Source organism: Camellia sinensis, chromosome 3 (assembly GCF_055761805.1).
Source record: "Camellia sinensis isolate YWXY chromosome 3, ASM5576180v1, whole genome shotgun sequence".
NCBI classification, from domain to species: domain Eukaryota; kingdom Viridiplantae; phylum Streptophyta; class Magnoliopsida; order Ericales; family Theaceae; genus Camellia; species Camellia sinensis.
The window spans coordinates 66,315,573-66,331,163 of record NC_138963.1 but is presented as its reverse complement, the minus strand read 5'-3'; the positions used below and the strand labels follow the sequence as shown (position 1 = coordinate 66,331,163).

General features: G+C 39.3%; 1 pseudogene across 1 annotated transcript; it reads left to right on the top strand.

Annotated features, from left to right (window-relative positions):
• The first annotated feature begins 490 nt into the window (after nt 1-490).
• LOC114260392 (cell division control protein 6 homolog B-like) lies at nt 491-11,564 on the top strand (annotated as a pseudogene). Its single transcript, XR_014363349.1, has 14 exons — nt 491-750; nt 853-1,147; nt 2,086-2,160; nt 2,243-2,352; nt 2,558-2,664; nt 2,796-2,855; nt 3,347-3,420; nt 4,099-4,149; nt 4,395-4,470; nt 9,672-9,808; nt 10,014-10,103; nt 10,723-10,785; nt 10,878-10,973; nt 11,124-11,564. The product of XR_014363349.1 is annotated as a cell division control protein 6 homolog B-like (transcript).
• Nucleotides 11,565-15,591: the final 4,027 nt, after the last annotated feature.

The following is a 15,591-nucleotide window of genomic DNA, read 5'->3' as shown; positions in this document are numbered from 1 at the left end:
CTAATTTAGTAACTTTTTGGCTAATTGGCTAAAATAGTCTCTTGCCAAACGAGGCCTTAAGATTGAGGTTGGAAGGGGGATTGAGATGGGGGAGATGGAGGTAGTATTAGAAAAATAGTGAGGGGATTAAATTTTTATTTTATTTTTTACATATTGGAATTTTTTTAAACATTAATGTTTAATTTTTTATATTTTTTTATTTGTTTTATTATTTTATATAAAAATAATTTAATAATTTCTACACTAACAATTATCATCAAAACAAATAAAATTTGTAAAACAATTCACTCACTACTAATTCCCTCATTATGAATCACCTCCATTATATTTCTTAAAACAAACGGGGCTAAACGAGTTCAAATCTATTTACGCTACACATTGGCGGGAAGCACACTTGATAAGGTTACATTTTTCCCGCTAAAAACAACTCTCTCTCTCTCTCGACATTTGCCCCCTTTTTCTTTTGTTTTTGGTACCAAACCAACACATTTTAACATCTCTGTTCTCTCTGAGTGGAGTCACAGATTCTCAGATTTGTAAGAGTTTGACCTCTTCGATCTCTCAATCATGCCGAGCATCATCAGCAATGAACTCAACGATACCAAATCCATCAAGATCAGCGACATCAGATCCAATGGCGACTCCACTCTTCGGAAGCGAAGATTGAGATCCGATTCGGCTGCAGAAGACGGAACAAAGTCTAAATCTCCTCGTCGATGCATCAATGGCGGCCTCAATTGCACTGAAAATGTGAGTCTGAAAGTACTTCGATTTGCATCTGTTGATATTCTGCCATTGATGGTGATAGTGTTGGAGCTTCTTACATTTTTATGTTTTGTTTTTTTTCTCCAGGGAATTATTGAAAAAGAATCTGGTGATAATAAGGTTGTCAAATCTCGTGAATTATTCAAAAGACACAATGCATTTGTACTCACCGCCGCAAGTGTGTATATGTATGTATATATATATATATATATGGACACATACGGTTGTGTGCAGGGAAGATGAGAAGAAAGGGTTTTGGAGTTCTGTAAACAATGCATAGAGCAAGAGAAAGCAGGGAGTTTGTATGTGTTGATGACCAGGGACTGGGAAATCGCTGTTGATGGAAAGAGTTAAAGACTCTCTGGTCGACTGGGCACAGGGGGTAAGCTGATTGCCCTTAATTGAATAAGTGTTTGGTTGAAAATGTTAATCTTGCTGCATTACCGATTTATATTCAACAAACAAATTATCGGTCACTCCTTTGTTTGGAAATTGTTAAGGGAAAAGTTGAGAACATGTTTTAAGGATTCTATTGTCTGGCATCATTTCCATTGTTCTTGTTTTTGTCTTTGGTTTTCAATTTTTGTGTTTTTAGAAGTTTGAAAACACTATTTTTCGTGTCACTTTTATTTTAGTACAAATTTTTTGGGACCTTATGGAGCATATTTCAATTTTTCCTCAAACATGAGTTGTCTTTCAGATTTTTTTTTTTTTTTTGCTTGCCAAAACAATTTTAATATGGATGCTGCTAATGACAGCTCAATAGGCTCTCAATAAGAGAAACAAAATGTCGAAAAAATTAGAATATCAACGTATTTTTTACACATCCCAAAGCATTTTCACATTTTTTATACAATTTTTTCAAATCCACCAAGGCTATTAACAGCCCAAAGTGCTTTAATATTACTTCTTTCCTTTTCTTTTTATTTTTTATTTTTTTATAAACAAAAGCAACTTTTGAAAATGATACCAAACAAAATGAATTATACCACAAATGCTAGTATGATTTTCTCTTTTTGTGCAATCCCGGGCACAATTTTCACTTGCACTCACTTGCATTACATTGATTGCAATTATTTTCCCAATTTTGAAAGCTAGCTCTTCAGCTGATCTTTGCACAAGTCATTTGAATGGAACGTAATAAGAATCATTATGTCATAATTTACCTTTTATGGAGTTCGACGTAGGATATTACATGCAAATGCAGGTTAATTGATAAGGAAGTTGGGAAATATAGACGTGCATATAAATTTCCTTTTATTCTGTAATAGGTGACTTTTTTAACCCTAATACTAATTGAATCATAACTCTTGATGTCAGGCAGGTTTTCAGCCACCGGATGCATTAGCCATAAACTGTACTTCTCTTACTAACACATCTGAAATTTTCAGTAAGGTACTGAAATCAATGGGATTATTTCTTTTGAGCACCTGAAAATTACAACTTCCATATGCTTACATTGCATTAGCTTTGGCAGATACTTGGAAAAAATCAACCCCAGAAGAAAACCGAAAGTTCTACTTCACCATTAAAGCATCTTCAGAATTTGTACTCGCAAAAGCAGCAATCAACTGGCCTGAAGATGATGTAAGATGCATTTCCTTACCCATGTGCAGTCCTAGATTCCTTAAAACAATATGGGCCCCTGATCTCTTAATATAGCAATTAGCTATGTTGAATTAAATATAACAAAAGGAGGATCCCTCTGAATTTAAAAATATGATGTAACTTGTTTAAGAATATCATTATCACCATAAGTATGGCTGTGCTCACGTGGATTTCTTGTTTACAGGCTAATTATTGCTGATGAGTTGGATTATTTAATAACTAAAGACCGGGCTGTACTTCACGATCTTTTCATGCTTACAACTTTCCCTTTCGCTAGATGTATATTGATAGGTATGATGTTGCAAATACAATGTTTTAAACTTTTTTTGCTCTATTTATGTGATTTTGTGCAGAATTTGATGACAGAGTAGCTGTTAGCTGCCTGTGGTAGGGGAGTTCTCATATTCCATTTGCTTTTACAGGAATAGCTAATGTTATAGACCTAGCAGATAGATTTCTTCCAAGACTGCAGTCATTGAATTGTAAGTTAGTTTTAGTCAGTCATCTTTATTCACTATCCTTTCTAATTCATCAGGTCTGGTGACAAGATTTCTTCCGCTAAGGCCCTTTTTGATGCCTGGCCTTCTCCCTAAATTGCTTACATCTTCAAAACATTTCTCCAATAATTTTGTTCAACTCAACCAATGCGTAATTGAATTGTCACCCCAACAACTTAGCTGGTTTCCATCAACAAGGATAATTGTTACCTATTGGTATTAGGGAATGTGGAAGTTCCTAGTCCTGCTTTTTGGATAACTCACTTCCTCCTTTCTTTTTGCCTAAACCTTCCTTAGCAATAGCAGGAGGCAACTGCTAAGCACTACTTGTGTAATGCTCAGTGATAGGTGTCTTCTATTCCCCTCTCGATCCTCCCATCGAAGTTTCACATATAAAAATGACATAAAAGAATGTGCTATGTTGTTGGCCTTGGTGCTTATTGTTTGGTTCTACTTCTACCCATTTCTTGTGCTAGGCAAGCCTATGGTGGTAACTTTTCGGGCATACTCCAAGGATCAGATCATCATGATTCTTCAGCGGAGGTTAATGGTAATTCTTGTGCTCCCTTTTTTGCTTTTCTTTAAACAAGTGGTCTGTTTTTGTTTAATCAAGCAATAATTTTTTATTATTTTGAATTGGATATCCTTGAAAGACCAAATGCTATGCTTTTTCTATTTAAGACCAAAGGTAAATCACTTTGTGTACAACCTGTTCTCAGTATGGCAGCATCACATCTGAGTGAATGTACGGGTTGGAAATTATGACTTTTATGTTTTATTTATCTGAAGTTGGCCTAAGAATTCTAGCTTTTTTTCCAAAAAGCAAGAAGAAAAAAAGTGTAGGTACGAGGCTGTGAGAAATTATACATTTGCAGTTGCAATTACAAGTTGATAATTGAACAAGTTGCAACTTAATCATTTTCAGTATTTTCCTAGGAATCCAATGCCACTATTGTGACCGTTCTGCATTTAATGTTAACATATCTAAGTACTTCAATTGTGGAGATACCGCAATGTTCAAGGAATGTGTAAAAAAGTTCTTAAAATGCAATCTTTAAATTCTGAAACAGAATTTATTTGCTATTGACTTAAGACTGAATGCTATTCTCTTTATTTAAAAAAAAAAAAATTAAAAATGGAATCTTCAAACTCTAAAACAGAATTTATTTATTTATTCATTATTTGTTATTGACTCAACTCAAGACTGAATGCTATTCTCTTCTAACAGGCACTTCCGTACATTGTCTTTCAACCGCAAGCCCTGGAACTCTGTGCCAGAGTGAGTCACCCCCATTGATTTTTCTGTGTTCTGATAAATAATGATTGCTTCTCTTTTCTTGACACATTGCCATTAATTTGGTAGTGGATCTGTATATGTAATATTACTTGAATGAATTCCCTTGACGTAAGGATGCAGCCTCAATTTTCTATATTTCAAGTTAGCAGTGAAACTTCAGCACCAAACACCATTATGTGTAATTGTCTCATGAGCAAAGAAATTGATTATCTTTTAAAACATGGCAGAAAGTTGCAGCTGCATCTGGAGATATGAGGAAAGCTCTGTGCATCTGCAGGTTGGCCTTTTATTGCCATAGTTACAGTACTTAATTAGTAGCATATGTTGAACTTGTATTGTATTCAAGATGATTGAAATTAGATTGGTAGAAAATGTGCTTAGAAGTAATCATCAAGAAGATGACAGTGTCATTGAAATAATGTTACAAAAAAAGTTGACTTCTATAGAATTTTTTGGACTTAAATGATTACTATACATGTACACCATCTGTGTGTGAGCAATGGGTGTAATAAGCTTAACACTCTTTCGAAATATGTAAATAAGGATGTCTTCCATACTTATGTGCAGCTAAACAATTATCATGCATACAAGAGAGTAAACTTAGGGGCATAGTATGGGAATTTTTTAGATGTCAATGACCAACATTAGCCATTTTTATTTACAAGGAACGCTATATCAATAAGATGATATGGATATATTACAATCCGGCAATGTTGATGTATCAATGGTTATTATCTGCAGAAATCAATTGTACTTTTGAAAAGTGCAAATTTTAATTTAAGAGATTATAAGAACATTTTGAAAGTTTTAATGTAACAGACATGTTAGGTCCCTAAGTCTTGTCAATTCCACGTACAAACTTGTGTAATCGAGTTGTAATTTCTGTGCTGTTTTGTGTTGCTCGCTCGAGCGAAGAAGGCCTCGCTCGAGCGAAGGACTGCGTCTGGCTGCAAACCTAAAAGAGGTCATTGTGCGCTCGAGCGAAGTATTGGAGGCTCGAGCGAAGAACTGCATCTGCGTACAAACCTGAAAGAGTTTATTCTTCGCTCGAGCGAAGACTTTATGGCTCGAGCGAAGGTCGTTATGGAAGTCACGCGAGATAAGCTTCTCGCTCGAGCGAGATAAGCTTCGCTCGAGCAAGCTTCCGAATCCGGAAATCTATAAGTAGTTGGTTTCTCCAAACTTTAGGATTACTTTTTAGATCTACTTTGAGATTTTCTGAGGTTTTCTTGTGGAGGGATTTTGGTGAGTTTTTTCCTTGATGTCTTGAAAAGAGTTCTTCACTCATGATCTAAACTACATACATCAAGGAGTTGGTTTCTTTAAATTCAAGAGAGAGTTCTCTTCGGTGGATTCCGAAGATTCTAGCGTATAGTTTCAAAAGGTGTTTGATTCTATATGTGAGTGAGGTTGTGGAATCAACTTCAAGATTGATCAGTTCCGAGATGAAGTCGTGAAAAAGAGTTACAGAAGATTCGAAGACAGATTGACTGAGTTGGGTAATTTGTATGATATCTTTGTAATCTTTTTACTTCAGTAGTGGATTGATTTTGTGGCGTTTCGCCCGTGGTTTTTTAATCACAGTTGGAAGTGTCCAATTGTGGTTTTTTCCACGTAAAAATCGTTTGTGTCGATTTATTATTTAATCTGAAAAACAAACAATCTAAATCACTTTCGTAAGTGCTTGTTGATTTAGATTGTGTGTTTTGGTTTTTTGGGATTTGGAATATTTTAATCTTGATCTAATCACGAATCACTTAGATTTTCAATTGGTATCAGAGCGGGTCACTCTTTGTTTTTTCAAAACTATAGGAGTGTTATTTTGTGTGATTAGTATCATGGATTCTATTCGTGAAGGTAACTCGACTCACAGACCCCCATTACTTGACGGTACAAACTATTCTTATTGGAAAGCTCGTATGAGAGCATTTTTAAAATCCATCGATGAGAAAGTTTGGCACTCCGTAATCTTTGGGTGGAGTGAACCTACAATCACCATGGATGGGATTGATATTCCTAAACCCCTTGATAAATGGGACACAACCGATTACCAGAATTCGAGTTGGAACAGCAAGGCTCTCAACTCCCTCTTCTGCTCTGTCACACCTGAAGAATTCCGTCGAATTTGCACGTGTGAAATAGCAAAAGAGGCGTGGGATATTCTTGAAACGATTCACGAAGGTACTACCTCTGTTAAAAGGGCAAAACTTCAACGTCTCACGTCCGCCTTTGAAACCCTTTTTATGCGCGACGATGAGACGTTCGATGAATTTTATGCAAAACTTAGTGATATCGTGAATTCCTGTTTCACTCTCGGTGAAAAAATCCCGGAAGCAAAAGTTGTTGGAAAAATTTTGAGGTCCCTTCCCGAGAAGTTCCAACCAAAGGTGACAGCCATTGAGGAGGCTCAGAATGTTGATACCCTCAAGCTCGATCAATTGGTTGGAAATTTGCAGACTTATGAAGCCCACCAAATTTATAAGAAAAAGCTATTTGAGGAATCTCTAAATTTGTCCAAAACCAACGACAAACTCTCTCTCAAGATCAAAACATGTGAGAGTGAGAATGTCAGGCTGAAAGGAGAACTTGTAGCAGCAAAGCAGAATATCGTCAAGATCTCGAGTGACAGGCAAGACTTAGGTGGAAAACTACTATCCTGTGAAACTGAAAGGAATGAACTTCTGAAGGTGTATTCCACATATGAAGAAAAGCTTGCAAGTCTTGAGCTGTCACAAGCCAGATTGGAAGAGATAGTCTGTCAAAAGGATGAAGAGCTTCGTCTTGCTAGAGCCACTATTGCCATGTGGAACAAAGGTTCCAAATCTTTAGAAGACATCCTCGGGTCTCAACAAATGGGTTGCGACAAAAGCGGGTTAGGCTATGGTGCAACAGCTCACAAGGGACAGGCCTCTACTTCACATGACAAGAAGACTCAAGCAAAGGGAAAACTGAAGGTAGACCAGGTTGATCTCTCTCTTCGTCCACCAAAAGCTGGTAAGATCAATAAAAAGGAGGTAAAATCGGTTTTTATTTGTCATCACTGTGGTAGGTATGGCCACATTCGTCTTTATTGCTATGAATTGTTTGGTAAGGTGTCTCAAAAGAGTAGAAATTCAAATACTTTTTGGGCTAGGAGACAACCTTACATGTCTAGGCGGAATACCAAGACTAAAAAGATTTGGGTGAGAAAAGATGATTTGACTTGTTTAGTTGTTCACACTGCTCTAAAAGCACGTGATTCACACATGTGGTATCTTGATAATGGGTGTTCTCGTCATATGTCCGGTAACAAATCCTACTTCACCTCCCTTGAAAAATATGAAGGAGGAATTGTTACCTTTGGAGATGGCGGCACTTCGAGAGTCATTGGTAAGGGCTCTATAAGTGTTGCTGGTCTTCCCAAGCTAAATAATGTTCTACTAGTTGATGGTCTTAAAGCAAATCTTTTAAGCATTAGTCAAATGTGTGATTCCCATCATGAAGTATTGTTTTCAAAAAATAAATGTGAAATTTTGGATAAAAAGGGAAATACTGTCTTACATAGGGTTCGCACATCTGATAACTCCTATGGGATTGTTGCTACTAATGATCTCACTTGTCACTCTGCCATCATTAGTAACATTGACCTGTGGCATCAAAGATTAGGTCACATGAATTTCAATGACCTAACTAAGATAGCCAACAAAGAGCTTGTGAGGGGAATACCTAAACTGGGTAAAAATTTGAGCCATGTGTGTGGACCATGTCAACTTGGAAAGCAAACCCGTGCCCCGCATCAAAAGGTGAACAGCTTTACAACCAAACGTCCTCTCGAATTGGTTCACATGGATTTAATGGGTCCGACTCGCACTGAAAGCATCGGAGGTAAAAGATATATTTTTTTAACTGTTGATGATTTTACTCGATTTTCATGGATAAATTTTTTAAAGGAAAAATCTGATACGTTTGATGCTTTCCAGGCTTTAGTCTTTAAAATCCAGAATGAACAAGGTATTTCCATTGATCGTATCACAAGAATCCGAACCGATCATGGTCGTGAGTTTGAAAATAGTTCGTTTTCGGATTTTTGTGATATACATGGAATTAAGCATGAATTTTCTGCACCCATTACTCCACAACAAAATGGAGTTGTTGAGAGGAAGAACAGGGTTGTTCAAGAAATGGCTAGGGTCATGCTCCTTAGTAAGAAACTTCCTCCAAAATTTTGGGCCGAAGCCATAAATACTGCTGTTTATGTCATAAATCGCGTGTATTTAAGGCCCGACACTTTACAAACTCCATATGAATTGTGGAAGGGCTTGAAACCTAATGTAAAATACTTCAAAACTTTTGGGAGTAAGTGTTACATCTTCAAAGATAGAGAGCCTTTGGGCAAATTTGACTCCCGAAGTGATGAAGGTATTTTTCTAGGGTATTCAACCACTAGTAGGGCTTTTAGAGTCTATAACTTGCGAACTTCATCTTTAATGGAATCTATCAATGTGGTTATAGATGACACAGGCGCACCTCCTCCAGCAACAAATGAGGATGATAATGATGAGTCTCCAATCTTGGATACCGAATCTCAAAATCAAGGAGAAGGTGCAGACCCATCACAAGAAATGGTTACCGAACCATCCTCACAGGTAAGGCCAAGTCCAAAGAGTGCTCCAAGGGACATCACTCCTGTTGCCCCTGTCACCACAAGTCCTGAGCTTTAACCATCAACTAGGGTGAAACTGAATCATCCAGCTCAACAGGTGATTGGAAGTGTCTCGGATCGAATGAAAACCCGAAGACAGATTCGGGATGAGGTATCACATATGTGTTATGTTTCTTTAATTGAACCTAAGAATTTTAAAGAGGCCTTGCTAGATGATAGTTGGGTTAATGCTATGCATGAAGAGTTAGGTCAATTTGAACGTAACAAAGTTTGGACTCTAGTTCCCAGACCTAGAGACATGAATGTGATAGGTACCAAGTGGATCTTTAAAAATAAATCTGATGAGAATGGTACAGTTGTTAGGAACAAAGCTAGGTTGGTTGCTCAAGGCTACACACAAGTAGAGGGTGTTGACTATGATGAGACGTTTGCCCCAGTTGCACGTCTCGAATCTATTCGTATTTTACTTGGTGTTGCATGTTTTCTTGGCTTTAAATTGTTTCAAATGGATGTGAAAAGTGCCTTTCTGAATGGGTACTTGAAAGAAGACGCATATGTTGAGCAATCAAAAGGGTTTGAGGACCCTAAATGTCCTAATCATGTCTACAAGTTAGACAAGGCTTTGTATGGATTGAAACAAGCCCCTCGTGCTTGGTATGATAGACTCACTACTTTTCTTCTTGATAATGATTTTCAAAGGGGTAGTGTGGATAAGACTTTATTTGTGAAACATACTAAGTCTCATATTCTTGTTGCTCAGATTTATGTTGATGATATAGTGTTTGGATCTACTGCGGAACATCTTGTGAAATATTTTTCGGATTGCATGACACATGAGTTTGAAATGAGCATGATGGGAGAGTTGTACGGGGAAGAATGGGTACTCAAGCAGAGCTGAGGGAATCTGCGTGCAATTTGGATTTCTCATTAGCAGAGAATGGGTACTCAAATCAACAGACAACTCCAGCTTGTGATTTAATAAAGCAAGGAATTGATATTGTAGGCACTTGCTATTTATATCAACTTCATCCATTCCAAGCATAAATAAGTTAAATTAATGATATAAAAACATGTTTTGTCAGTAACTGTTTGGCTCACTATATAAAGTTTTTAAACTTTTTGTTAGCCCAGCTAAAAGCAATCAGATTCAGATATCCCTTTTTAAGAATTTCATATTTCTTACAAGTTTTGCTGCTTGTCACAGGTGAGGGTTGACCATATGGCCATTGCTTTGTCAAAGACCTATAGATCACCAATAATGGACACCGTACAATCTCTTCCACAACATCAACAGGTAAGTTTGTTCTGCTAACATGATTAATTAGTTGACTATTATGACTCAAAAGATGTGCATTTTATATTGACGGGTCTGTTTAAAGGAGTTTATTCATGACTCGAAGGACTTTATTTATGCTTTGATCTAATAAGATAATCTAGATACGATGTAATTGAAAATCTAGTGTCAACTGAATTCAGTTACTAAACTAGCATGTGTGCCCTATGATTGTAACATTACGAAAATTCATCCAAAATTGAGATCTGGTGAATTTTAAAAGTGATGATAATATGGGAGGTATGTACTTATTTCAAATGTTCCTCACTTTATATATATCAATCAAATGATGTTTATTTTTAGGCAACTCAACTTCCTGAAAGTTGTCTTTGATCTTGGCATGCCTTGTGATGTGTTTAATTGATGGCATCATAAAAAGCGTTATAAGTATTTTTGTGGAAACTTGCATAATACTATTGCAGCCAACTGTGCAGCTCTTAGAATTGGGGTCCACTGTCCAAAAGTCCAAACCAGTTTCGATAAATTGTAGCCTGTTAGTTTTTATGCTGTTTTCCTTTTTGCTCTTGCTTATCTATCTCTAGAAACATTATTCTGTTTTTTGTTTTTTCCTTGGCTTCAGATTATGCTTTGTTCTGCTGTGAAGCTTTTCCGTGGGGGAAAGAAGGATACAACTAGAGGCGAGGTATATTATCTGACATAGTGTTCAATAAGATTTCAGAAGAGTACATTGTACAACAGTTAATTGAGATTTGTAAGTTTTCTATATGAATGCAGATCAGTAAATCATACTTAGACATCTGCAAATTAACATTAATCCCACCAGTCCGAATTATGTAACTTTCATGCATGTGTAGAGTTCTAGGTGACTAGGTGAGCTTAATATGCTGCGTGTTCTGATTGAATTTATTTCTTTGGATATAATTCTCTATACAAGATTTAGATTGAGCACATGAAGCTTATTTCGCAATACGATACGATCCCCGTGAAATGGCAAGGTAAGATGCATGATTCAAAGTGCAGGGTCTTCTCAAACTTGGTCAATCTCGAGAAGATAAATTAAGAAGAGTAACACTAAAAGTCGATGAAGCAGATGTTGCATTTGCATTGCAGGTATTAGAAAATAAATTTAAGCTTATTGTGTGCCTGATGTTTTGTTTCTGTATTCTAGTGTTATACAATGCAAAACACTGAAGTTTCAGCTTTTAGGATTGCCAACGCTATAGAGCTTTCTCATTTCTAGCTAATTCTAATTGTTTGTATTTTGGGTTTTTTGTTTGTATTCTAGTTTATTTGATGCAAAACACGTCTGTTTCACTGTAAGATTACCTAAGCTATGGAGGTTTGAGTTAGGACATTCTGAGTGAAGGCATGTTAAACTTAACTCTCTCTCTCTCTCTCTCTCTCTCTCTCTCTCATGTTTGCATTATTCTAAAAGGCTCCATTTTCGTTGCAGATAACAATGCTTTGAAGAATGGAATATATACATCCATATCTTCCTTATAACAGAATTCTCCAAGTATTTATTTGAAGAATGAATTATACATCCATATCTTCCTTATAACAGAATTCTCCAAGTATTTATTTGAAGAATAAATTATACACATCCATATCTTCCTTGTAACAGAATTCCCTGATATGAGTGCACTCGATAGGTTATTAAACTTTTGGTCAAGACTCAAGACCAAGGAAGAAAGTGGTATTCAAGGTTTTTCCAAAATTTTTAGGTAGTACAAAGTCGTCAAATTTTCAGCTTACCAAGAAGGGCGAAAATGATTGCTTATTGAGAGGGTAATTTTTGGTGAAAATTGGGCCGAGCTGTGAGATGGACTTTGTGGCCCAAAATACGAAGGACTGTGTAAAAAGGCCGTAATGTTACTCTGGCCCAAGAAAGGTAAAGTTATTTCGGCCCAAGAGATAAAGTTACTTCGGTCCAAGATGATGTAAAGTTACTCCGGTCCGGAGGCAACTTGGAGTTAGGCCGGTCTCAGAGTTAGTCCGGTCACGACGTAGTATGGTTAGAACGGTCAAAACCTTGCTACTCGGTAGTTCGGTCTAAACACACCATGGTTGAACATGAGAGAACCGAGATAAGGAGTGGATGGAGAAAACCGAGCTAAGGATAGTTCGGCCTACTCTGTGGCTCGGCATAGCCAGTATTATTTCGGTCATGTGGTAGTTCGGCCATAGTAAAAACCATCCCACTTGGTTTAAGCAGTGGGGGGGGGTTGTAAAAGGATAAGCATTATCCTTAGAAGTATGAATCCTTAGAGGACTCTGCATGGAGAAGTAACAGTCCTACTAGGATTATGCCACTCGAAACCTATAAAAGCTCACAAGCATCACCTTGGAGGAGGTAACATAACACAACATACAATTTTGCTTCCTGAATACATTGAGCTTTGTCTATTTGTCAAGTTTTCTGACTTAGGCATCGGAGAGGTTTCCGGCACACACCCGCCGGCTAGCTCACGTTTGTGTTTTTAGGTGACAAAGCGACGTCGTACGGAGAAGCGTGGAGTTAGTCAACAGGATTATACGAGGAGAATTATTTCTTCCCCGTACAATTGGCGCCGTCTGTGGGAATAACAGACAGAACAAAACCTCTTGATTAAAGCTTCTCCCCTTTACATTCAATGGCACACATTGAAGAATTGCCACAGTTCGTCGTCGACGGACTAACTCCAGATGGGGGCGCAAGGCGTGAAGGATTACCTTCTGTCCCTCCCATGACGGACTTGGAACCCCAACGACATAACTCCAGAAGGGATGTTAGGGGAAGGCGAAATAACAGCCCCCGTCACTCTCGTTCACAAAGCCCTGACAGGCAAAGACGGAGGATTGACCCTCAAGCTCTGGAAGACCGCGTGAAAGAGCAAGATGAATTGATAAGAAAGATGGCGGCGGACATGGAGGCCTTGAAACGCCAGATGAAGAAAAAAGAAGTGGCGACAGGAGAGGGGCGCAAAAACAAGACGCCCCCTCGCCACTCAGAAAATCGTAGTAGGAATACTACACCCTCACAAGGAGAGAGTAGAAGCCTCAGGACAGGCGATACTCAATCATGGTCTTCCAGAACTCGTCACTCCAGGTCTGAGAGGACAAAGTCTGAAAGATCATACACTGAAGGAAGCACATACTGGCCCTCTCATTCGCATCAAACTAGATCTAGACAGACGGAATTACCCAGATCATCCGACTTACGAACCGTGCTCGAAGAGAAAGCACGATGTAAGGAGGATGCCAGGGCGCGGGATCTGCACAGAGTTTCTGCCTTACAGCGGTTGGCTCCTCGGACGCATGGAAGCGTCGAGGTTGGAATGTCAATACTGCGCCCAGCCTACGAACCAACGGACAAAGCATTGACAAGATTACAGACTTCGCCTTTTGTTCCAGCAATCGAAAACGCGCCCCTACCATCAGGCTTCCTTCAGTCGAAATGCACCACATATGAAGGGAAGACGGACCCGTACTCACACTTGAGCCACTTTCGCCAAGTCATGGCTGTATACAGGCGAAACAAGGCCTTGATGTGCATACTCTTCCCATCAAGTCTTGGCGACCTAGGCTTGACTTGGTTCGAGAAACTACCAGAAGGCAGCATAGCCTCTTGGGCACAATTGGCAGAAGCGTTCGTAACAAGGTTCCGAACAAACACTAAAACCCTGGTGAAGATTGACCAGCTACTCTCCATCGACATGGGCGATAAAGAGACCCTAAGATCCTACAACAGTCGCTACTGGGAGACATTCAATCAGATTGGGGACTGCCCCACCAATCTCGCCATTGCACAATATAAAAGAGGCCTTCCAGTTGGGAACAGACTGAGGGACTCGATCACCATGACGCCACCCCTTACCATGGAAGCCCTGATGGAAAGAGTGCACCAGCACATCAGGGTAGAGGAGGATGGCGCACGTGCCAAAGCAAAATCTGGTGCGATCGCAGTACCAGAAAAAAAAAACCTCTGCCAAGGTGAACACGGTAGATCGAAGTAACAGAAACGGACGTGGCAGACGAGATAACGGAGAAGACCCCGATAAAAGATGGTTGAGAATCCGCACTGCCATAACCACGGTGTTCAAGAAACCGATATATCGGATTCTTAGCGAAATAAGAGATGAGTCCTTCGTCAAATGGCCAGCCAAACTAGGAGAAGCTCAGAAGGATTATGACGAAAGATCGCGGTGCACCTTCCACAAAGAAAAGGGACACCGCACGAAAAATTGCACACCATTGAGACAACATTTCGAAGAGTTGGTGGCAGCAGGCCACTTGGACAAGTACATTGAAAGAGGGACGCAACCAGCCCTCCAAGATCACAACAACCCCAATGGAATGCCAATCGACCTCCCACCTCAAGGCATTATCAATGTGATACATGGAGTCTTTGAACCTGAGCGTGTATGCGAGCTTAGGGGGTCAATCAAAAAGGCTGAGCACTTTAGAGAGGTGCTAAGTGCCCAACCTGTCATCAAGAAGGGGAAGACAGAGGCAACAAACGTCATGTCTTTTTCAGATAAGGACTTGGATCGAATATACTGTCCTCACAATGATGCTCTGGTCGTCACTCTCCGAGTCAAGGATTTTGACGTCAAGCGGATTCTGATTGACCAGGGTAGTTCATGTGAGATCATGTACTACGACACATTTAAACAACTGAAGTTACAAGACAAAGACTTGGCGCTTGCTGTATCACCCTTAATTGGATTTAACTCTATGCTAGAATGGCCCGTCGGCAAAATAACTCTTCCAGTGAGGACAGGAAGCGTGACGAAACAAATGGAGTTCTGGGTATTGAAGGTCCCCTCCACTTACAACATCATCCTGGGCAGAACATGGCTGCATGCCATGCGTTTGGTGGCGTCATCATACCATCAGGTAATGCGGTTCCCCAACGACACCGGTATAATTGAAGAAGTCTATGGAGATCAGATCATGTCAAAACAATGTTTCGCCACGGTAAATGGCAGCCGCGCTGCCAAAGGATACGTTCATTCGCTGGAGGAACTTGAAAACAATGAACTATTCGCGGACGTCGACAAAGAGGCTGATCAAAAAGCGGTAGAGGACTTGGTGGAAGTAAAAATAGGTGAGAAGAACCCGGATAAGTTCTTCTTGCTTGGCTCGTCGTTGTCCAACACTGAGAGATTAGAGGTCTTGGAATTCTTGACCTCTAACATCGAAGTGTTTGCCTGGACGCCCTACGACATGCCAGGCATTGATCCAAACTTCATCAGTCACCAACTCAATGTTCACCCATCCGCCAGACCAGTCATTCAGCGCACACGCAGATCGGCACTCCACCACGCCGAAATAGTGGCGGAAGAAGTGGGCAACCTGCTGGAGGCAGGGGCAATTAGAGAAGTGCACTACCCAAGATGGATCTCCAACACAGTCGTAGTACCAAAGAAAAATGGCAAATGGCGAGTCTACGTCGACTACAAAACAGTCAACAAGGCGTGCCCAAAAGACAGCTTTCCACTACCGC